Source organism: Pleurodeles waltl, chromosome 3_1 (genome assembly GCF_031143425.1).
Source record: "Pleurodeles waltl isolate 20211129_DDA chromosome 3_1, aPleWal1.hap1.20221129, whole genome shotgun sequence".
NCBI classification, from domain to species: Eukaryota; Metazoa; Chordata; class Amphibia; order Caudata; family Salamandridae; genus Pleurodeles; species Pleurodeles waltl.
In genome coordinates this window covers 492,473,381-492,499,134 of record NC_090440.1, presented here as the reverse complement: position 1 = coordinate 492,499,134, position 25,754 = coordinate 492,473,381, and positions in this window count along the sequence as shown.

The window sequence follows — 25,754 nt, the reverse complement described above, 5'->3', positions numbered from 1 at the left end:
AATCAATCAATTCACCCCCTCCTCTTTGCGCACACCTAATCCCACAGTCTATTGTACCACTCGTCAGCTCCACTCATATCAAAAGCTGTATCATTATAATACATGTAACATACATCACTGTCAGTAGCACCATTCCTTTCTACTAATGTAGACAGGACAGTAATATTCACATATCAAAGGCACAATCATTACCATTGCAAACCATACATGTACTATATTTGTAAACCTGTAACTCAACTAGGTGAGGATAAAGTGGAGCTAAGGGTAATGCATCTAAAAATGTTTTTTTTTCCTTATTTTCTTTTTTCTCATTTTAAATGTTTAAATCAGGAAAGGAAAATCCAGTCGAGGCATGTGGGGGGTGGGGGAGAAGGCTCTTTACTCTATGTACAACCACATCCTTCAGAAAGAAGAAAGGTATAGTGAAAAATGACATACATCTGAACACAGAAATAAAATGTCTCTCCCTCTCGTCACTGCCCCATACTTGCAACATAAACTTCTCTAATTATACTAAAAAATATTATGCAGTAATACATTTGGAAAACAAATGTTAATGGCAATAGCAAACCATTGGTGGACAGTCAAGTGTATAATCAATGCATCAAGTCCTTCTGTTATAGTGTAAGTGTAACACAGGACATACATTCAGAAATTACATTGTAGATCTACTGATAACACTATATCAATATTTTGTTACTGCCCCTGTATGTAAAGTCCCATTTCGGGGGCATTTAATAAGTATGAACAAATAGTTGCTACTGGATAGCTCTTCTAATCACATGTACTAGTTCCATCTTAAACAGAAATCAGCACACAAAAAATAACACTCAGTAACAGTGGAATATTCACACAAACTATTTCACCAAACAAATCGTATCCCAAAGGTCAGGAATAAGCAAACGTTACACCCGTATACAGCCAGAATTTTTTTAACACAGCATTGTATCCTATTATTCTCCTTCAACACACAGAATATTTGTATTGCGGCCATAGAGGTAGGGACATTGCAGGCATCCCCACTGTCAGAAGTCACTTTCACTTTCTCGTACAAATGTCATGTTGTGAAATGAAGATGCCCCTTTAAGATAAAATACGGGTAGGGGACACACACCAGTCTTTTCTCGTTGCACACTGTCTGCAGTTGTCGTATGCCTATACTCTTGCATAGTGCAAAAACATAAAACAGGATGCAATTCATATTTAGTACCCTTATCATGAGAAGTATATTACTAATAACTGTACTGCAGTACTATATTGCACATCTTAAGGTAGGAAACACTCTGTTCTAATATAGGGATGTTCAATACCCAAAACCAGTAAAGAAAGTATATAGTTGCAATCTACAAAGGCATGAAGGCAATCCATGTCACTGTCCATTATATATTTAGGTGTACCCCCAAAACTCCCATAAAGTATGAAAACATAAAATGGGACATAGGCAGACGGATACAGAAAACACATCTTATCATCCATGTTCTGAAATCGAGGAAAAAACACAAATGGAAAAATACTTCTTCTGCAACCAACTATAATTAGTTATTGATATACACATATATAGATACACACACACATATATATATATATATATATATATATATATATATATATATATATATATGTATATATATATATATATACACACATATACAGGCAGATACGTACATCCATGCGTCCAGGGTGTATGAGAAAATCATACAAACCTTAAAATTAACAGCATCCAAATACTAATTAGGCATCAACATTCAGCTGTACATTTATTTGTTATTCCGCACTTCAAAGAACCAGGTTAAATCCACCACATTATCCCATCATCGTGTACACCTCACTTCTACTCTGTCATGGTGGGATATGTGGGATATTGCAACAATCCGTGGCTTTGTGCTTGGAGCCATGCCCAGAGGCTGTGGTGAGCAGAAATAGGGAAGGCAACTGGTGCAACCGATGCAGGGACCTTGCACATAAATGGAAAATTTGTGCCCAGAGCTGATCAGTGAATGCCAAAGATAAAATTACAATTGTCTTGAAATAATCATTCTTTCTAATGAAATTCCTTCATGTGGAAAAACAGTAAAAACATTGTATCAATATCATCCAGGCACTGTTGTTGGATACATTTGGTATTAAAAAAAACATGCACTCATGGAGGAGAAGTCACCTGTAACATTGCACAATCGCAGCCAGTTAGTGTTATTCTCCTTTTTTATTTTTTCCTCAATCATTGCATTTCCTGTCATATTCATATTTTGTTTGTGAACTATTAGTGCAGTAGGTAAGCATGGTATGATATCTGGGGAAATGGTACTTCCTTTTGTGAATTACCTGCAGTTTTGTATGTATATCTTCTCGCATTTATTTGATATGAAAACATACAATAAACCAAGGAAAATGTTGCAGAATTAGCCCTGTGTACCTTATACTATAGATGTAACCAGAATGTTTAACTCAAAAACAGCACATTCATTGTTTCGTGCCAAACATATTCCTATAACTAGAGACATTGTACAAAGTACAATGCACATTAATTATAGGAAATCTACTGCTATAAAATAAAATACATTTTTGACAAACGTGTTGCATTTTGTTTTGCTATTTGCAATTATTCAGGATGAGGTTAAAATACCCATTCCCCTTTTATACTTTAGTTGCATTCAGATGACTTTCACATACTGCATGTACTGCAGGGGTTTAGACATCAACTTGTGTTATTTAATTTCTTTTAGCTGCTTATTAAGTGAAACGAACAATGTTACTAACACGTCACATATCATTATTATTATTGCACTAATATGTGTTTAGTATGAATATCAATATATCTTAATAGAATTATGTTATCACAGAACTAACTCATCCTACATCCCAAAAAAACCTAATGTTGTATTTCTATTATTTCCTGATATGATTTACATTTCAGCACATAGTAACTCTTCTTGTAATGTCTAGATGTTTTTCATAATTTAACATGACTAAATGATTTGTTTTTACTGTATAAAGCTCTGAAGAAATACACAACCAGGAGTATGGAATTACCATAGACTGATGCCAAGGACATATTGTTTGGGGTCAAGAAAAACACATTTTTGTATTTATTTTGTCCTTGTGACAAGTAGGCCTAACCTCCTGCAGCACAAACCCTTTGATTGTAGTTCACAGTACAACATTATAGCATTGTCTGCAGGCAAGGTAATGTTTGTCCATATGTTCATGCTAGTTGAACTTGTATCAGTGGTTCATTAATGCAAAGCCTTTACTATTAGCATGAGCACACTAAGAAAATTTAAGTTTCGACTGCAATTCTGACAGTGCTCCCAATATGAATATGTGTACACACTTTTGCAAAGTATAACAATATGAGGCTCTGCACAATGCTTCCAGAATGCTCTCTCATCAGATGCAAATATTTGCAGAAGCTCGAAAGCAGAATTTACTATTCTTTGCTTTCAAAGTATGTTCACAAAAATGCAACTAGGAAAGAAACATTTTGCGGAACTAATATGAAAGTTAGGTGCCATTTCTTTGAAGCATCATTTAGCAAAATGTGCGGATGCATGGCAGTATTTCCAAAATTTATATTCATAATGGAAAAATCAATGTAACCATTTTCAGCAAGGTTATGGGAAACATGAACATAAACAAGCATTGGCAAAAAGCAAAAATATTTTTTTCGTTCTCTAAAAGCACACATTGCCATAGTAGTTCCTTGCACAAACAAAACTACTTTGTGCCAACATGCCTTTTCTGGAAGACTGGAATGGTTTGCTTACAATGAAGCCAGTTGATAAATAGAGAGAGTTCAAATAACGAAAGGTCTTGGATAACCACTTAGGGGCAGAATTCTTAAAGAAAATCACAAAGTGCACCCGTGGTATGTATCCTTGCATTAGTGCAGATTTACATCTTTTATGAATAAGCAAACATTTACAGAAGCAGACCAGGAAATCAGACTCCTAGAAAATATTTGAAAATGTCTTTTTAGCAGGAGAAAATATGCATGTGTTTTTACAGTAAATTGATGACACAACCTGTCCCATGGACAAGTGGAATTTTTAATAAAATTCCACACCCAAGACAACATATTGGTAACTGCTGCAAATGAATCCTCTAGACCCTCAAGACTACATTTGTTCACTGTAAAATGTTGACAACCTTTGCATGGATCAAAATATTTTTAAATGTAATTTCAACATAAAAAAGTTCTTATTTGTTGAACACTATCCACAGCTGCACAGTAAAACAGCCCCCTGAGGATCTTAACTCAAAGCCACTGACAGGTAATGGAGTCAGAAGCTTGTATCTTATCATGTTTGATGACTTAACACTTGAACTTAAATTCTCTACAGTGTGTATGCATGTTACAGCCATCTTTTGTCTACTTGCAAACCTTTCCCATACTTAGTCTAGTGCCAAATGTTAGTGCAGTAAGTGCAGTAGTGGTACAATCCTCTCACAAATCTCTTGGTACAATAATGCTAAACAATGTATCCAGATCCTTCTGAAGCATCCTTCCCATGGCTATTATTCTGTTTAACTCTGTACATTTGTATGCATGCCGAGAGACTGTCTCTCAAGATCTCCAGCTGTGAGTTTGTATTGCTGAGGACCTCCTCTCGCATCTTGATGTTATGGATGGGTGTGATGTGCATACGTGGACATATCCCTTACTGAATTGTGCAATCCCTCACACCCTTTGTCTTGTCAGCTGAGTCATCATAGGAACTCTGCTGCCACTTAGATCACCCTTGGTTCCGATAAACCCTTTTATTTAATTTGGTATCTGTTCGTACTTCTGTTCATGATTTCTGATGGCATGAGCTACTTCCTCTTTTACTTTGGCTAGGGAATAGCTGTCTAATTTTTCATAAGGTCTATTACTTTTTTTTCCCGACTTCCTCTTCCATCAAATGCCACACTAGGGTGTGGCTTCCGCGTTCCTCTTCTGCCTGCTGCTATGCAGCCAGCTCAGAGTGTTTGGTCCCTGTTGTGATGCCCTCAGGCTGTAGTGTATTTCTCATCCTGCCTATCAAAATGTCCTCAAGGAAAATCTATATGTTTGTTCATGTGATGGTACACTCACCACAGGGAGAGAGAGTGGAAGGGCTCTATTATCTCTAATTGTTTATTCCTCCAATCTTCCCTGCCCTTGTCTTCCCCCACACTCTGGAGGACACCGTTCTTCAGTTCATGCAGTTCTTTGATTATCTTATCCTCCACATACAAGGCAGCGCCTCATTCAGGCAACATCTCATATGCTACTAGAATGTAGGCAGCATTGTAAAGCACAACACATATCCACAAAGTCACAGTAACAATACTGTCAGTTTCCTTGCAATGTCAAAATACAACCCCTTTGAAGAGGCCCTTACCAGGATCAAACAGACATTAAAAACTTGAAAACAATACAATGCTACAATGTGATAAAAGGCAACATGCAATACACAGGATCTATGAAAGAATCTATGTATCCCTCCTGCTACTTACCTCTTGTTCCCAGAGCCCAAAAAAACATGGGGACAATCCGAAGGCCCTCAGGCACCCGAGTCATATCATAGGTGCCAGTCTTGAGGAACTGTAAGTTTGGTCTTTTGGCCGTCAACTTATGCTACTTGTCAAGGAACAGTAGTGCCTGTAATCCTTGTTTAATGGCGACGAGGTGCGCAGGATTATCCTAGGCGGTCAAGGCTTACTGGTATCCAAATCCCCTTTGCTAAGAGGGTTACCTATAATGGATCAGCAACTTTCCCTTGTTATGCTATGCAGACAATTCAGCTGCACTCAGCATGGAGAAACAAAAGGGTGTTCGGCACAGGTGGTGAACCCTTCATGCGTGTACAATCATACAAACATAACACGAAAGCGGGGAGCTGTCCTTGAACCATGCCAGTGCATCCTACCCTTTGCACTGGGAGTTCCTAACAGTTACATGGCCTAAACAAAAGCAATAATGTGAAGGAGGTAATAAAGCAATTTGGTATTATAATTGCAATATGATTTTTTTTAATCTGATGTCATGCCAGCATTTTATGTAGCAATGTCTACAGATGTCAATGTGGTAAGCATTATATGGGGACCCGGTAGGATAGCAGTCCAGAGCTGTCACGTTCTGTGGTATGTCAATTTACCATACTTATTTTTAGTCCTCACATCTACCAGGAGCCCATCCACAATCAAACCTCTGGTATGCATTTTATGCCATCCATTCCATTTAACAGAGGCCCAATAATTAACACAGACCAATGGTACCAATAGAGCTCACAACACAGTATCACATACAATCAGGTGACAGGTACACTCACATGCCATTAAAAATAACGGACAATCCACCGTTGGCATGCAAAGAAACACATCAGTATACAGCAAACAATAATCACAGAATCACAATACAATGGAAAGATAAAAGTAATCAGACAGTTGGGCACCTCCTGTCTGTTCCACTGTGAGTGAACAACCACCACTCATCAAACATCTGGCACCTCCTGCCTGCTTCACTGGGGTGGACATCCACCACCCCTTCTGGACAGATTACTCCTCCCCCACCCCTCCGGCTGAGGACACCAGTGTCGTCCCCCTCAGCCCCTCCAGCCAGGGACACAAGTGGCACAGCTCCTCTGGCTGTGACCCAAGACAGCTCCTCCAGCTCTCTACAACACGCAGCCCTACCAGCTGGTGTTAACCACATAGGATATCCATACCGAATATGCACAAACAAAGAAAGGAAATGATATTCTGAAAACAAAAGGGGAGAGGAAACGCTCCATTGAGAAGGAAAAGATAATAATAACACAAAATCCCAGAATCCGATGAGTGGTGGAAGGCCACCAATGGAAAGTCCGGAGCAACCACAGGAGTGGGGGCAGAGCTATTGGCATGCCAATGAAGGCAAAAAGAAACATGGCTAGAAAGAAGAGCAGGCTAAGAGGAACAGAAACCATCAATATCAAAAGAACCCCAAACTCCATAAAGAAATGTATCGGTGCTCCAACGCCACCCCTTTAAAGGCACTATACACAATAACCAAGAAACATGTGCCAGAGAAAGGCAAAATGAGAGGTGACCAAAGCACTGACAGATTCTCACCACAACTCTGGCTCCCCGTCGGGAGGGGCCTCCCCAAGCACTGCAGGAAAACCACGGATGCAGGGCCCCCCCCCCCAACAGCTGGGAGCCAGGCAGGGGAGAACGTCAATCGAAATGCCAGCATTCTCCACCAACATGTTGAAGCCTCCTTCAGAACAGGATCAAAACCAGAGGTATGGCGTTACACACATATTAGGCATCTAGCCAATCACAGTAGAACAACATTTCATGATGGCAGCATGATATAAGATGACCACAAGTGTGACCTGCACATTTCTCAGACGGTTGGGACTTTCCAAGGCGTCACCAAACCAGTTTCTTCATAACCTTTACTCAGACCTATGTGGACATCCAGACATCTGTCTGTTGCTAGGTGAATGAAGCAATGCATGTTGCGTAAGGTATCTCTTTGAAGCGTCCTCTGTATCTTTTCTTGGTACCTGGTGCCCAATACTCATCCAGTAGATTTTTTGCTTCTCCTGAAAGGCCAGAGTATCTAGTGGATTCCCTGATATCCTCCAAACAAGAAGGTTCATGTCCCCTTCCAGTACTAAAGAATGTTTCTCTCCATCCAGATCTTCCAAAAGGTCTGGAATCACTGGTATCAAATGGGGAATTTCAACTGTTAGTTTCATTACCCATGGAAACCACACCTGAGAAGTCCAAAAAGGAGTTACCAGGACAGTTTTGCAACTTTCCCTTTAATTAAATCAGAGTAAATGGAAAGAATGCATAGCAATTCTTTCCCTTCCAAGTCTGCACAAGATCATCCACTGCTAACTCTCTGACGTCCAGCTGTAGAATCTTCTTACCAGAAATGTCAGTCTGAAGGCAAATAGAACTACCTGAAAAGTACAACATAGGTTCTGAATCCATTCTAAATACACTGGATTCAATTTCCAGTCACAGGTATCCCTCAAAACCCTTGAGTCCCATTCTGCCCTCTGCTTCTGCTGACCTGACATGAATTCTGCTTTCAGTAGAATGTTATGTTCCCAACAAAAATTCCAAATCTCCTTGGCTAGAACTCACAGTTGTTTTGAACTTGCTCCTCCTAAATAGTTCATGTAAGATACAGCAGTGAAACTGTCCATCCAGATCAACACTGTTTGTTAAGATATTTTTGAAACTCGTCAAAGTGTTCAGGCCTGCTAACATTTCTAAACAGCTTATGTGTAAGGACTGTTGCCTCCTAGACCATTTCCCTCCAGTTTCTAAATCCGTTCAAGCCTCCTAGGACAATGGAATAGCATCTGCTTACCAAAGACCTTTCTTCAGTCCTACTGTTTTCCATCTCTGGAGAGCCCTGTAACGTAATGGGCCCGGATAACTAGCCCGAATGGAAGATGACAAAATTCCTACCACCATTGCTAGATCCCTCAAGGTCACCACCTCTTTGTTAGGACATGAGTTACTTCTTTTTCATTTTTGTTAGTTTTTCTAAGGGGGGTAAACCTGGACCAGATTGGTATCCACCTGAAAACCCAGAAAGTCCAACATTTGTGAAGGAATCAAGACTGACTTCTCTGCATTGATAGTGAACCCTAAGCATCCCAGAAGCTCTCTCTCATCCACTTCATGTGTTTCAACAGTTCCCCTTGATCTTGAGTAAAAGAAGAATGCACTTATGTATTATGGACCCATATTGCTTTTAAAACTCCAAGCTGGAAAATTTTGTTTCTGATGTATTTGATGTCTTTAAAGAACTGCATGTTTGGGGCAGCAATAAAAGTTCATTGCATAATGGTAGCCTCCGGTCTTGTAATAAGACATCAGTAATATATTGTCTAGGTAGAATATTAAGCGCACACCTCTCTTTCTCAAAAAAAGCAACCACTGGGCGAATCACCTTACTGAAGCACCAACAGGCCGATAATAGACCAAAGGGGAGACAAGAGAAATATTAAGATTGGAGTGAGGCATATTTTTCTGGATTGGAGTGGGGCAGATTGTCTTGGATTGGAGTAGGGCATGTTGTTTTGAATTGGAATGGACCAGATTGGAGTGGGCCGGATTGAAGGTGGACAGATTGTTTTGGATTGGAGTGGGCAGATTGTTTTGGAGTGGAGTGGGGCAGATTGTATTAGGATGGATTAGAGTGGGGTGGATTCAATTGTTGTGGGGTTGACTGGATTGGAGTGGGGTGGATTGAAGTGGGGTACATTGGGACTGAGTGGGTGGGTTGGATTGAGGTGAAGTGGATTGGATTAGAGTCGGTCATATTGTTTTGGATTGGAGCGGGCCAAATTGGGGTGGGACAGATTGTTTTTGATTGGAGTGAGGCAGACTGGAGTGTGGTGCATTGGAGTGGGACAGATTGTTTTGGATTGAAGTGGGACAGATTGATGTGCAGAAGATTTGAGTGGAGCAGATTGTTTTGGATTGCAGTGGGGCAGATTGTTTTGGATTGGGCCAGATTGGAGTGGGGCATATTGTTTTGGATTGGAGCAGGCAGATTGTTTTGGATTGAAGTGGGGCATATTGTATTATGGTGCATTGGAGTGGGGTGGATTAGGTTGGTGTGGGGTTGATGGGACTGGGGTGGATTTCAGTGGGGTGAATTGAGATGGAGTAGGGTGGATTGGATTGGGGTGAGGTGGATTGGACTGGAGTGGGGCACATTATTTTAGATTGGAGTGGGGCAGATTTGAATGGGGCAGACTGTTTTTGATTGGAATGGGGCAGACTGTAGTGTGGCGCATTGGAGTGAGGCAGATTGTTTTGAATTGGAGTGGGGCAGATAGGAGTGGTGCGTATTCAAGTGGGACAGATTGTTTTGGATTGAAGTGGGGCAGATTATAGTGGGGCAGATTGTTTTGGATTGTAGTGGGGCAGATTGTTTTGGAATGGAGAAGGACAGATTATTTTGGACTGAAGTGGGGCAAATTGTAGTGGGGCGGATTGTTTTGATTTTTTCAGAGTCGTGAATGAAAGACAGTGGTGTCAAGTTTGACTTCATGTATCTCTAAGTATTTGGTGCAGGCACATTTGTTATTTTCAGAAGCCCAAAGACAAGGATGTGTTGGGTAAAATAGCTGTTTAGGAATCCTGCCCGACAGTCCGAATCTGACTTATCATTAACAATATTGTCTTTTCATATTTTTGGGTCTTGTAATTGAATTTGAGATAATCAAGGCCTCTCATTTGATCAATTGTGGAAATTTAGGGGGTTTGTATTTTTGCTGGTACACAAGTAGACAAAAATATGGCCCATCAACTGTTCTCCTTCTTACCCCAAATCGTAGTCCCATCACACTTTACTTTAAGCATTTTAATGTGTTCTTCCATAAGGTAAGAGGATATTTGGTGGGTTTTATCAATTTGGTATAAAATTGGTTCTTTTTAGAATTTGCTATCTGATTATTACATGAAAGCAATACCTTCCAGTCTCTTCCACCCAGAGATCATATAGCCTGAATTCAGTCAAATAGGTTGCAGCAAAAAGCCTGGTTCGAAATGCTATACTTCAGGAAACCTAAATATGCCATCATGTTTGTCCTATTTAAGCTTTCCCTGGAAGCCTAGATTTATTGACATCCCTCCATTAGAACTGGTATAAGGTAATGCATATTTATTTAACTCCTTTTTAAAGCACGTATAGGAGACATTTGATCTGATCAAAAAAATTAGGTAATTATATTCATTTAAATGGTACTATTTTTCCTCATAACTAAACATTTGAGTGCACCCTCCTCTCTCAATCTGCCATTGTACCATTTAGAGTTTCTCAAACGTTAAAAAATAAAACTGGACTGTAATCTGGAAGTATGAGCAAATTTACATATTTAATTCCTTTTCAAAACCATTTGATACTCAAATCTTTTCATGGCCTATACAACAAAACGGGAGAGTGTCAGACAAACCAAGCGTGCATCCACAGATTATGCACAATTTTTCCGGAATTTGTAGGGCACTTCTGGCAGACGTTTCCAGAGCAGAAGGAGATTGTCATCTTCCTAAAGTTGTAATTTGTTATATAAATAATTAGGATCCACTTCATTATTGTGGCTTTGCGGAGGTAATAAAGTAACTGCGCCAATAGTAATTCAAATGGCAGTTGAGGCAAAGGAAATTGATGGTAGCTCTGTGGCAGTACTAAGCAAACATGAATCTCTCTCTCTGGTTTTAAAGGTATTTATATATAATTAATGTTGGGAATCTGAATGCAGGGGATTCAAATAATGGGGGACTTATAATCTTTGTGCAAGCTTTCCTGCAATCAAGGGTAACCGCTGTTTGTTTGGCATAAAAAAAATCAAACTTTAAATGTATCAGTTCTAAGAATGTTTTTATGTTTCCCTATCCATACTTCTCCTTGACAAAGCCCATGTTTAGAAATTAAGGACACAATCTGAGTTCATATTTGTAAGTCCCCATTTAAAACATATATTGTCTGTAAATTAAACACAGTTTGTGGTTATCACATAGTTGGTATTAGCATTATAAAATATTTTACAATTATTATTTTAGTTAGGGCACCAGGGTCTTCTCAGATTCTATGTACAGATAAGCCAGACCTGGAATCTTGACATACTTTCTTATCATTATTTCTTTATAAACCTATTGGTCTGTTTTTGCACATAATATTTCTAAAACATCTTCTATGCACAATGTAAGAAGAGTTGCCTTATCAAGGAATGCAGAAATGTTTTTGACTTCTATTACAGTTTCATCAGCATTCACTGAGATGTGGCAGGGATGCCGCTGACAGACTGAAGGCGTACTTATGTTTAGCTTTACTTTCTCCACACATGTCAGACAGAGACAAGGGCCATCTCTGCTGTCCAATTGTTAACCCACAATCAGCCATGTCTATAAAATACATGATCTATTTAGCCAAATCACCAAAAATGGTTTAGTGGCTACTAAAATGTGTAATTTAAAAGAGAGTTCAAAGTTGAGGAAACGTTAAGCAATATCCCGCCCTGCGTCTCCCTCTCAAAGTTTATATTCTTTTCAGAGAAAGACACCACCTACTGAAGATGATGACATTTGAAGGTATCCTACTGAAGGCATGATATTGTTTGCATCTAATACCTGCTCGTCTTCGAGCGTCTGGATGTTTTTGCATTGTAATATTTTAGTAGAAGGACACCCCAAACCATTAGTTAATGGCCTGCTCCCCTGGGACTATACTATCACATTTATAAATACGACTGATATTTAAGGCTGGTGTTATTGGCAAGATATTAAGGATCATACATTGTGACTGAGACACCAGTCATCCACAGCACGTCCTCTACGTCTTTCTCTCATATCTGGTCTACTGTCACTCTTCATATTCAATACACTTATATTCAAATATAGTTTTATAACGTATATAAAGAATGTGGAATCTGCTTTTGACCTTGAATCAGGGTGCACTCTTATCTAATTTGAAACACTGGGTCAACTGTTCTGACCATACTTCAGAAAAGGCAATTCAATCATTCATATTATCACTTAATAGATCATTTAGAGGCAGATGGGCTGACTACTGGGGCTGTGATGACCTGCCTTCGCTTCAACCATCAATTTCGGCAAAATTGGTAATTTCGAGCCTAAAATCTAGGTATAAAATTAAATGTATACTTGCACTTACTGACATGTATTGAAAATGTTGCACACCTAAAAGAATCCTGTTCTAACATATTTTCTCCAGAATGACAGCAGCAATAGCATTACAGTTCTCATGCCTCAAATGGTACAAAAGGAAAATAAACAACTTCTGAAAAATCTCAAACGAAGAGATCCAGTAACTCAACCACTATTTGGGCTGCAATTGGGAAACAGTCCCGAAGCGTAATGCGTAGATCAGTAGAAATCGGAGGACATTGAACATGAGAAAATACTATGGTATACATGTTATAAATTCACTGTGTGGCAGCCACATTCAGTTGTCTATTTATTATAGCTGTACATGTTTTAGGATTTATATAAATACTATAGGCATACCTAACCAACCTCTACTCAGCAAGAAATATGATAGTTGGCACCCCGGGGTATAAAGTGTTTTTAAAAGGTCATGAGCTTACCGAACTCGAACTTACACCTTTCTGCTTCACTTAAGGTAGAATGTACTAAAACCATTGGTGTGGTATGAAATCTTACAAATTACAATGCGACTGACCTGGACTTTCAACTAGCTGAACTATAGGAAACCTAAATTGAAATACCAGCTCTGATATTTCTAGCTATTGTCAGTGAGATGATGATGTTTGATATGAGACTGTGCTAGTAAAGTAGCCTCTCCTTAAAAAAAGTTACACCACCTAAAAAGTGTGAGTCCTAAAACCCACTTTCACTCCTTTTTGTGGAAAATATATGCTAAAAATATATGCTACAATCTTGGAAGAATAACTGTCCAACAATTAATAATTTGATTATTCCATTGGAATATGTATTTGTTTGGGAGGAAGATACAACTGTCTATTCAACTTGACCACATGTAGACTGTTTGTAGGCTTGTGATTCATTATCACGGCTATACCTGTGAGAATCGTTGAAGAAACAGGCCATGCGCCCCACCTTCCATGTGAGTCTGAGCATTGATGACAACATTATAGGGTTGTGTTTGAGGGGTTAGACAGCAGGACCAGGCAAGAAAACTACCCTTCACCACACCCACTGTGGGTGTCTGAACCCAGATGTGCATCAACACAAACTGTGCACAACATCTCTTTGTCCCACCCACCTTGGGTACCTGGACCAAGCTGCAGTGGGCTGCAGAACCTCGTCTCTGGCCATGCCATCTACCCCACTATCAGCAGGCACCCAAGCTTGGCTACACATGGCATTTAGCCATGTGGCACTGGGGTTGTCTTCAGAGCATGACCTTCATATATGAACTCCATCTAGGCCCTGTGCCACAGAAGCCATGAGTGCCATCCATGGATGTGCATGGTTTGGCCATGTACAATGGAAGTAGAATGAAGGGCTTGGCTGCTGGCCATGTCCTGCACCCTACCCACTGTGGCACCCAGCCCTGGCTGCTCACTGCTTTCAGACATCTACAGCAGAGGAGGACCAAAGGGCCTGGCCAGAGGCCAGGCCAGTGCCCCACCCTTCATGTGTGCCCTGACCCCAGCTGCATAGAGCCTTTGGCCGACCAGGAGCCTTTGGCCGACCAGGCCCTTTGTCCCCACTTTGTGGTTGTCTGAATCCAGCTGTACATATCCTTTAGCTGTGTGCAACTGGGTAGGTTGCAGGGCCTGACCTCTGGTCAGATTCTGCACCCAACACTACATGTGTACCACAGCACCACAGCACAGTACCACAGCAGGGATGGTCAGCAGGCCCTGCACCACACTATGTGGTGGAATCTCACCCTGAGGGAGGGCCACAAGCCCTACGCCCCTCCCACCTAGAAATCTAATCCTTGCTGCACATGGCTTTTGGATGTGCATAGTGAGGTCGGCCAAAGGTGTATTTGTTTTTTGTTTTTTAGAGTGCAGCTTCAATTATGCCCTTTGACCTACCTTCCCCCTTCCTCAAAGGTTACAGTTATGTCATAGATAAGTGAAAATGTCATGTCATGATCAGTATTGTTGTCAATGATGTTATCAATGATGTCACAGACCATTTAATAAATGATGTAATATGTGAAGTAATAAGCAGTGCCTGGAGTGTGCCAAAGCTCCAGTTACTTCAGTTAACTATAACTGCTGAATTTTAGTGTTTTTTTAGTTTAAAATTTCACATTTTTACTGACAATTTCACCTAATTATAATGTACCTTCACCTTTGTTTCCTTAGTGAATTACTGAGGGTTTTTTAAAAATATAAATGAAGATATTATTACCGCAACCTAAACATAACATTACTTTCACTTTTGTTGTTTTCAGTAAATTTCTGAGTATTTTAATGTAAAGTAACAATATAAAGGGGTGGCAATCTAAGTAAGCTAAACTACTGGCTTTATTAAAGGTTCAGAACACCAAAATATAAAAGGCAATTTTTTAGCTTTATCATGAGGTCAGCACATCAACACTAAATGACCACAATAATTTCTCAGCAAATATAATCCAATGTATTCTCATGCACACACATGGCAATCATTAATATAGCCTTGTAGCCCATTTCACATGGCCAGTTGTTAAGAGCCCAGAACCAGAGGTATAGGCCTGAATGAAGAAGGTTTTTATTAACTGGTATAATTTGAGGCAGAAGGGCAATAAGACTATTAGAACATTCCACCTGCTGAGAGTAGAATGTTCTAAATTAAAAATGGAGAAACAGAAAGAAAAACATTGGACTGTTGGAGCAGAAGGCTTATACCAGCCATAATTAGACCTGATCCACTTAATTGCCTCCAATGGAGCTCCTAAGAGTCCAATGTTCTAAAATTATTTGTTGTTACAAAAATATTGTAAAGTGTAATTACTCAAAACTGCCATAAACATGTCTTAGAGTCTTTCTTTAACACACTTCAAGCCATGCAATGCACCCATTCATAGAACCAACTACAAAGTTACTTACTGCAACTTGTCTTTAAATGTTCCTAGGGAGCTGCTGCACTCCCAGAAGCTCCACAACATTAATAAAAAGGGGGTGTCCCTGCATACCAGGGGCACTAGAAAGATCAAATATATTTAGAGCCCTCCTAGGGCATTATGGGGCACTGTCTTGTGCCTTAAAAAAAAGTTAGGGGCCCCGACCCACCTGTGGTCCCCAACAACTCAAAAATATCAGGGTTGTGGCATGAGTCGCATGGACCCTGAAGCCCTGTCGACTCCCCTGTCAATACCCATATCCTGGGTGTTGACAGAAGCCAGCAATACTTATTCCTTAGAAGTACCCACAACAATCCAGCAATGAGAGCCTCAGGGGCGGCCTATAACATGGCCCTGCTGGCTTCACATCCAGCACCCAACCTGAGTTCACTATTCAGCTCCTGTTTGGCTGGAAGGAGCTTATCTTTCTGTTCCCAGGTGATGAGAGCAATCTAGAGTTCCCTGTCTGAGACAGGGAACAACAATATCTCTGGATGGGGTTTCAATTGGGGGAGGTGGTCCCACATCCCTCTCACCAGATAAACATACTCCTGTCCCTGGGGGATGAGGTGTCTGGGATTATAAAAGGGCTTGGGGAGGGAGGGTGCACGCCCCCTCACTGAATATGAATATTGTGCACACCCCTGTGTCCTGCCCCACCCCATGGGAATTTAAATTGAAAATTAAAAATGTACCGCAGTCCTGCTAAAATAAAAATCACCTTTTCGCTCTGCCCCCCTCCCTCAAAAGGCTTAGAGGGTCAGGGTGTCACTATCAATACCCTGCCCCTGTATATTTTTTTCAGGACACAGTCGCTGAGTACCCCATGTCCTAGAATAGATCCCAAACATCTTTGTTGATGTGAAGCAGTCAATCAGATCTTACCTTTTGCACCTCTATATATACATACATTTTGAACTGTAATTTCTCAAAAACTACTGATTGAATTTATACTAAATCACAAAAAGCACACTTTCTGGGAAAAGATCCAGCTTTCTGCCAAATTTGGGTAATTTCCTTCAGTCACTGGCTTTGTTCAATTTTCGTGTGAGAAATTGCAGTGGGAAAACACAATTTGGGACCCCCCCCCTATTTTTCTCATCCCTCATTTGACAGACCACCCTGAAATTTGTGATGGAGGAGCAGAGTTGGCTTAACCTTAATTTGTGGAAAGTGTTGTCAAGATTTGTTAAACACACCTTACTTATTAGCAAACCAAAATATCAATTTCTTAAAGGACCACATATGCACACTCAATCTATCTCTATATAAATATATATATATATATCTATATATATATATATAGATATATATATATATAGATCCATCCATGATGATATTTAATATATATATAGTGCGCAAACATGATATTAGTGAAATGTTAAACCACACCTACAAAAATGCAAACTAAATGCTCTGAAAATTCAGAGCTGCCAGGGCACCTCTTATGGCATTGGATGAAAAAAACATGGGCAGTGGAGTGCCAGCTAAGATGAGCTCCAGCGCCCTCTTAACTTGCAACATACGTCTTTACTGCAGAATACTGTGAAAACATACTATTTATATTGAAGTGTTTTCATCCTTTGGGTGAAGAACACATTATGTGCCTGTTAAGCTATGCCAGGTTTAGTTTGCATAGCTCATTCAATCCTATTATCTTCTTGTGTTTGTCATTGCCCCATTGTATAAGCACCATTCACTCTGCCCCTTTCCTTCTCTCCTGAACCAGGAATTATTTTTCTATTAAACATGTTACTAGGAATTCTGTTGATAAGTAGTTTCTCTGTAGGTGCTCCCCAACAAAGTGGTCTGAAATATATTTCAGGATAACACTGAACATTCTCAATGTTTTGCAGCAATGGAAACACATGGCATGTATGCAGAAGGTACTCTGGCTCTCAACAGCGCTACTGCAAAGACATTTGTGCACATACAACATTAAGAATCTCTGATTAAAATACATAGAATAACTCTGTCCTGAAAACTTAAAGTTCCAAGTACTATTGAACCATACAGCTGCCCAATTAAAACCATAAAGACAAAAATATCAGCTCTCCAACACCGGATCGACTGATGCACTTTGTTCAAGGGGATTTGCACTTGCCAAGTAAAAGTAGCCTACAACCTACCCACCACCACATTCTTTTTCAGTGCACTGGAAGGATTGCTGTCATCGCTGATACCTTTAAATATCCACTGCCTATGACCCTGATTGACCTAATAATTTAAGCACTCAGGTTAGACTTGCACACATATTCTTGGAACACTCAGTACAATCTGAACCTACAGGATGCACCTGGGAACAACAGTGATGGAAATGGCCCTTTCTGCAGGGTTATCCCCTAGTCTTTTTGTCTCTGCCTCCTGTATCTCTGACTGTGTGATGGATTTCATTTTTGCTGGTTTTGGTACTTTGGGAACTTTACTACTGCTGTGATCCCTGTGTAAATTGTGATTATGATTGGTTATCCATCATTGGCATATAGCGTGCCTACAGCAATGATTGTGCCACTCAGTAGACCTATAAACATGTCTCAGACCTTCCATTGCAGTGTCTATGTGTGCAGTTTGAAACTGCCATGTCGACCTGCCAAGTGCACCCACTTGCCAGGCCCAAACATCCCCTTTTAGTATATGTAAGGCACCCGTAAGGTAGGCCCAAGGTAGCCCAATAGGCAGGGTTCAGTGTATTTAAAAGGTAGGACATGTACTGCTGTGTTTTCATCGTCCTGAAAGTGCCCTTAACCAAATCCATATATCATCTTTAGTTTGAAATGCTTACATCACATGTTCCCTGCTTTGAAGTTTTGTATTCAATTCTGGTAATACAAAGAACAATCTTCAAAGTACATTTCCTTGTCCAGAGAGCAGTGATTTGTCGCAATAAATGACACCTCACAAATATCTTCTGATCTTGCCAGTAAAGCAGATGACAGAGTAGTTACACCTAACCTACTAGCAACCTGCCATTTAAATACAATCATATTGAGAGTACACCATTCACAATCATACATTTTTGTAGAAGGTTAAAAATACATCTAAAGGTCCCCGTCTGTGCAATTAGTGCCCCAAGACTTTCAATGCTACCCTCTCACCTAGTTTCCTCCTTCATCATTAGCTCCACTTCCCCTCCCCCATATCCTGGCCAGTATTGTGATCTAGAAACCAAAATGAGCACTGGCTGTCACCACAGGGTAATTATACTTAGGATGACATTTCCATAGGAAACACATTTTATGATTTGCTTATACCTTTAGCTCTGCGTGAACAATTATCACTAAACAATTTCCAAAAATACATCTTATTCACTTAAGCTTTCTCCTTGGGGGGAGGGGGGAAGAAAAAGGATGAACTCAAAACACATTTTCCCCATTTATTTTTCCACAGGAAAATTAGAAGTTGTTACAGCCAAAACAGCTGAACCCAATTACACCAAAAGTGACAGAAATCTAGATATTGCCTGAGAAGGGTGTTTTTTTTTTTCTAATTTGGTGTAAATCTCTTCAGAAGCTTTTGAGGAACATAAGGGTAAATCTGCAGAGCCAACATATCTGATTGCCTGCCACCACATCAACAAAGATGTGGAGTCAGGCATTTTAAGACTCTGGGACTGAGTCCCCTGTACTGGAAATCAGTGTGAAAGAAAAAGATACAATGGAGCAGGGTAGGGATCATTGTACCCTTAGAGCCGGTGGGAAGGGTCCCAAAAAACAATTAAAAAAAATATATATAGCAAATCCGAACAGGACATGCAGTAAAATTCTTTAAAAAAGCACAGGCTCCTATGCTATAAACCCCTCAACCTGAGGTGAGCCAGAGCCCATGGGTGGTGAATTGCTGTATTTTGTGGGTGGGGGGTGGCCCCACTCCCCGAGCCTCTATGATGTCCCTCAAACCTAATCCCTTGAGGTTGTTTTGATACTAAGGGGAGGGGCACACGGTCCCACTCCTGGAGCATCTAGAAGGCCCAAAGGACCCTATTCCCAGGGCAATTTTAAAATAAGTGGAGTAGGGAGCGCAGGCCTTCCCAATGCTCTAGGAGACCGCAGGAGCCCCAACCCCAAGGTGTTTTAAATTATTATGGGAGGCGGCATGTAACCTCATCCCTGTACCTATGGAGGTCCTAGAGACTCCACCCCGCAGAGCTGTTTAAATTATTAGAGGAGTGGGGGCACCTGGCTCAGGCTGTGGGCCCTTGGGATCTCTCACTGTCCCCAACAAATTTTAACATGTGGGTGCTCCAGTTAGGAACCAGGTACCACCCAGAATTTTAAAAAATGGCCACCAGGGGAGCCAGCAGAGGCCACGGGTGCCCTGGGCTTCCTCTCAGTATACCCCTGAACATTAAAGATGTGGGTGAGCAACAAGACACCCATCATATTTTACAAAACATAATTTAAAATTATGAATGAAAAGCAGAAGCTGCTCATTTACTATTTGCTGATCCAACAGGAATTGCCCACTATTGCCCTAGGGTGTTTTTAAATTATTTTCTTGCTGATCGTGGGTAGAAGGGGCAGGTACACCACCAAACATTTCTGATGCTGTAGGGGGGACTGCCGGGAGTGCAGCAGCCCCCCCAACAACATTTCAAAAACATATGTCCTAGGTCATTGACATGACCCCCTGGAGAATTTACCATACTTTTTTAAAATACTCCAAGCTGGAGCTCTATGCTATTCAGCTGGATAGCAGAGACCTCAAGTGGTTGGTTTTGTGGTTGCACTTTATGGCTTGAAAAATTGTAAAGAATACATGTTAATGTGTTTTATAAAAGGGCTTTATTGAAAGTCACTGTTATTGAGCATTGCAATGTGTGAATTCATAAAATATATATTTCATTATGGTTATTAGTGACTTTTTGACAAAGCTAATAGGTCTGCTTCATATAAGTTAATCTGCTGACCCCTTGATAAACTGATGGTTTTTGAACCATTGACAAAGCCAATAGGTCTGCCTTACTTTAATAACACCTATTATATTGTCACATGATATAGCCAGCCATGCGGGAGGGGGTTGTGTATGGCATGACTTTGGGGACCTGCTGGAGGGGGCTAGGCCCAATCTCATGCCACTCATGGCAATGCACATCTTACTATTTTTTTTTTAATCATTACAGTTTCAAACGGTACCGTAAACCCCCAGAAGGGCTGGAAGGCATTACAGCATGTGAGTCCATGTGCAATATATTTCAACATCGAAACAGTTGCCATGAGCACAGTGAGGAATTTCAAAATAAGGCACGCCATGTATAAATCAGTGCAGCCCTCAGCACTCAAAAACAAGATCTTCACCCAACCCTGTTCCCATCTATTACATTCCACCATCCATACACTGGGCACTCAACATATCACACCCTAAGGGTCCCACCAGAGCATGGGCCCCAGCGTGAGCAGGGCATGTTGCATTCCATAGCATGAATGAAGTAAGAAAGATTAATCTCCCCCATATCTAGGCTTACTTCCAGGCCATGGGAAACACTCAGGAGTATCGGGCCAGTTTGCCAAAGATTAAGTAGTGTTGCCTCTAACGCTCGCTGCAAGGGGAATTGGCCCCTGGGTTTTTCAAAGGTGTTTTAGAGGTCGCCAAATGTCATGAGCTCCCCATGCCCCTAGAGGTCTCCCACTCAGGTGAACCCATATTCTAACCACTCTGCTAGTTTCCACAGTGCTTCACTTGCGCCCAGTTGTTCTAATATTTACAATGGAACCTGAGTGTGCTGGAGGGAGTGCCGCCAGCGATAGCAAGCCACCTGCAAGGCCATGGGACCGGCCTGGAGTGGTCACTCAGGGTTCAGGAGGATGTAGCACAGTACAGTGAGACTCTGGGTTGTTCTATCAGGGTCCCCCTCTGGGTGCAGCGGGGAGGCAATCAATTGGTTAAACCACTGGAGCTGTGCCACCAGGTATTAAACCTCAAAATCCAGTGCTGCCAGCTCTCAATCAGATGTAGCTCATTGTAGTTTGGTCAGCACCATCCTACACCTGCCCACCCCCCCAGATAAGTTTGGCCAACATCGAATTAGGGTCCCAAAAAATCCATCCAAGAATGACAATAGGCAGTGTCGAAAAAAATACACTAGACGTGGGAGCACTACCATCTTTGCTACTGATATCCTCCCCACCACAGATCAAGGCAGGGTCTTCCAGAAATCCACACTGCCATGAAGCCGTCTAGAATCTACACCAATACTGCCCTCTAGTAGGGCAGGGGGTCATGGGAGATCCTAACTCCAAGGTATCTCAGGCACGTCCATTCCCAGGCAAGGCCAGTCAGGTTCAGAGGCTGAGGTGGAGTAAAACATTGCGGGAACTGGGGAGATTTCTGCCAATTGATGCAGAGGTGAGAAAAACTTTAACATTGCTTCAGCTATTGCTATTGCTTTTGGCAGGTCCTCACCCAAATCCTGCAAAAACAGGAGCATATCATCTGAGTGGTGTAGTGTATCTTACCGGTAATATCCAAGCCCCTAAACGATGAGACAGAATGGGCAATGCCAGAAAATGGTTTAACAGCAATGGCAAACAATAAGGGGGACAGTGGGCACCCCGTCTGGTGCCCTGTCCTGCAATACAGGAGTTGGGGATACATGTGCCATATGTATCCAGGCTGTGGATGCAAAATACATCAGTTCAATCCATTGTACAAACCCATGTCCAAGGCCCATCTTTAGCACTGTCCGATAAAGAATGTCCCACTGGAGGCTATCAAAAGCTTTTCCGATATTGATTACTACAATAACCTCCCTGTGCTTGTGAGGGACTTTTGCTTTGAGGACTGAAAAAAGCCATTGGATGTTTGTCATCATATTATGCCACAATCAGTGAGCACCTCCTGGCACTATATATACAGCTTTTTCAGGCCCTAGGTATTTGCTGCAAGTGTACCACGTGGCGAGGTGCGGCCCTGGTAATACGTTGTCATTCATGTGGATAACCTCCCAGCCTCACAGTCTAGGGTGGGTCCCCAAGACGTCCCTGCTGAGGTGGGCCTGTGGGTGTTGAAGACATAGGGAATAGCACCTCCAGGCTCAAATGATGTCCAGAAGGTGAAGAACTAGCATGGCAGAGTGGGTGCATCACATCCCCCGAGAGTCTCTCAATCCCTCTTGATCCTCATCCATGAACTGCAAGGGGCATCAGGAAATACGGAAACATTGACAGTGCTGAAGCACTTGGCCCACCGTCCATTTTCAATTACATTGCCCCAGGCTTCTCAGCAATGGTAGCAACTGTTGCAGTGCAGCCGTGATGGGGGCATTTCAAGCACTCCACTTCGGTCTTATTTTAGGATGTGTGCTCTGCAGCAGCCGGAGTGCTTCACTCTGTCCGCCTGCAAATGAGCGCTCCGCGCCTCTGCTTCCCTCAGCTCTCCTGAGGACATGGCCCACTCAGAACAACACCCAGCTACTCGCTGTTGGGGCCAGAGGTACCCAGTGGGTCAGCTACCTCTTCAAGGTCTGACAGCACTGTGGCTGCCATCACCATGTCGCTGCCTGGCTCCCTCTGCAGCTGTTTGGGGAGTCAGCAAGTTGAGGTGCCACTGTCACTCCAGCCCTGTTCCACCATTTTGTCAAGTGGGTGCTTACATTCACAGGGCAATCTACCAACTCAGGCAACCAAAGGGGCCCTGCCATGGATCTAGTGTAGATGGGGGATTCAGCCCACACACTCCACCAGGTTGATTTTGGGCATATAAGTTGAGGATGCTCCTGGATGGCGGAGTCAGCTGGGAGCGCCTGAGTCTACTTCCTAGCCCATTAGTGCCAAGCCACGCCCACAAAGTCTATCTTACTTTACATTAAAAAATAGAAGCAAAGGGTAAGGTGGCAGATATGGTTAGGTATTTAACAAAATCTTAGAAAAAACACCCACACCATGCAATGCTAAATACCTCACATATATAACATGACTTTTGAGATGTTCTATAACATCATTGATAACATCACTGCTACTACTGAAATGACATTATTCATGACAACTCTGTGTATTGCAGGGGCTCAAGTTATAGTTATATGAGGGCACAATTTACAGTTACCTAAGATAACTATAATTGGTGAATTTCAATGGTGAGATTGATACATATACATGTGTGGTTTTTTTTGTAGTTAGAGTTAATGCAAGTAGCTATAACTCCTAGCTTAAGGTAACTGTAAGAAGCCCCCACTCCATGGAGGGCTCCCTTTCCAGTCCTGCAGGGCTTCTTCTGGCCTTACCTTCCTTTTACGTATGGGAACATCATTTGCACTTCTTATTTCACATCAAGACCATTGTACTGCTAGGATTTCCCTTCCACCTTCATGCTCATTCTGGGAAGGACTGGTCAGGATTGGGGTTCATGCTGAGCAATAGCTATATAGTGCTGTAAGAAATTGGAATATTAGTTGAAGGTGTGAGTAGCTTGGCACAGAGCAGTCAGGCTTAACTCAAAGACAATGAGTTAAGTATTTGCACATTATTCAAACAGTAATAAAGTGAAAAAAACAACACAAGAAAAATCTCAAACTAGTTCTAATAAATACAATTACGCCCAAATGACAAAAATCCAGTAAGTAGAACTTGAGATATGAATTGTTAAAGCTTGAGTTAAAAATAGCACTAAAGATCATGAAGCATCAACCATCTGGTCACGCTAGACACAGGTCAAAATCAAATGTTAAGGCAGACCGCGATGAAGTACCGGTCGGATACAGAAACCATGTTCATCCTGGTAGAAGGTTGCATTGAGACTTAGAAGACTTTATATACATCGAATGTCTTCGGCAGGCTCAGGCAGGCAGCTGTATTGAATGAGATGCTCAATGGGACCAGGGAGTTGCGGCACAAGGACTCAGGGTTGAATGGACATTGCTTGACGTTGATCGGCTGTTGTCCAGTGGAGCCATTGATCAGGTTCTGCTTGATTTGAGTCTGCTGATGCGGCCGATCGGAGGATGTTCGGTGTTGAATCCTGTGAATTCATTGAAGAAGGGTGTTGGTGTTGATGCTCGGGTAAAGTCCAGTGCAACTTTCAGTTAGACATGGAGAAGTATACTCTGACCACAGCCAAGGGTTCAGGACCAGGGGGGCAGTACTTGGGGGTTAGGACTCACTCACACAGAGCCCAATATTGGGCACCAGATTAGGTCCACTTGTGACTGCTTAGCTGAAAAGCAGGTAAGAGTTCTATAGAAGCCTGCTGCTACGTCAAACAGGAAGTTAGCCAACTGACTATTGGAATCACTTCTGGGCAAGTATGTCCAATCTTCCTTCAGATTGTTCAAACAGCAGGGAACTCCTTCTTCAAATTATTCTCAAGTCCACGGGTGTTTGCATGAGAGTTCTGGAGAAGCCAATTTTAGGCCCAGTGCCACCCTGTTGTGGGGTAATCCTTTGTCCTCCCTCTAAACGAGGTTCTGGTGAGCTCCTCCCTCCTTTTGGGTCTGGAGGTAGCCTGATCAGAAAGACAAAAGGGAAGCAGGCCTAAGTGTGAGCTCCATCTGCCAGTGACAGGATAGACAAACTTCGAAGCTCAGGAACGGACTGGGCACAAAACTTCCTACCGATACCCAGAACCCTTTGACTTACAGACTGGGATCAGTACATATTTCACCAAGAGGCAAGCCATCAGTACTCGGGTAACAGCTGTACGCTGCCAGAAAGGCAATTAGGCTTTAGGCAAGAAAGGGACAAGTTTCTGAGAGTGCCTTGTTCTTAATGGTAACATAAAACCTGAATTTACCATTAACTTGAGTTTTAAATCTCCATTAAAGCGAGTCCATTAATTATTGTTATAGCTGCTCTAAGATTAAAATTACACATTATTAGCTGTTACAATGTACCTTCATGCGCCAGCCTTGTGACAGTGAAAAATGACTGGATGTTTTTCTTTCCCAGGGAATGTAAAACATGAAATATATGTTCTACTTTTAAATACCATGCACCATTGCTGTATGGGCATTAAGGCCTACTTTATCAGTGACGTATAAGTAATTCAAAAGAAGGTATGGGCCTGTCCTGTCAAAAGGTGTGTTTTGACAAGTCAGAATGGCGATTTAAAACTGCCCTCCCAGGGTGCAGTTTCAAGCCTGGAGATGGGTTTTACAGTGCTATTTTAGTTGGTGGTACAATGAAACTGCTGCAACCCACTCGTAGTATTTAATCTACAGCACCTCAGTACATGTATCACTACTTACAATAGACTTACAAGTGAATTAAATGTCCCAATAAGG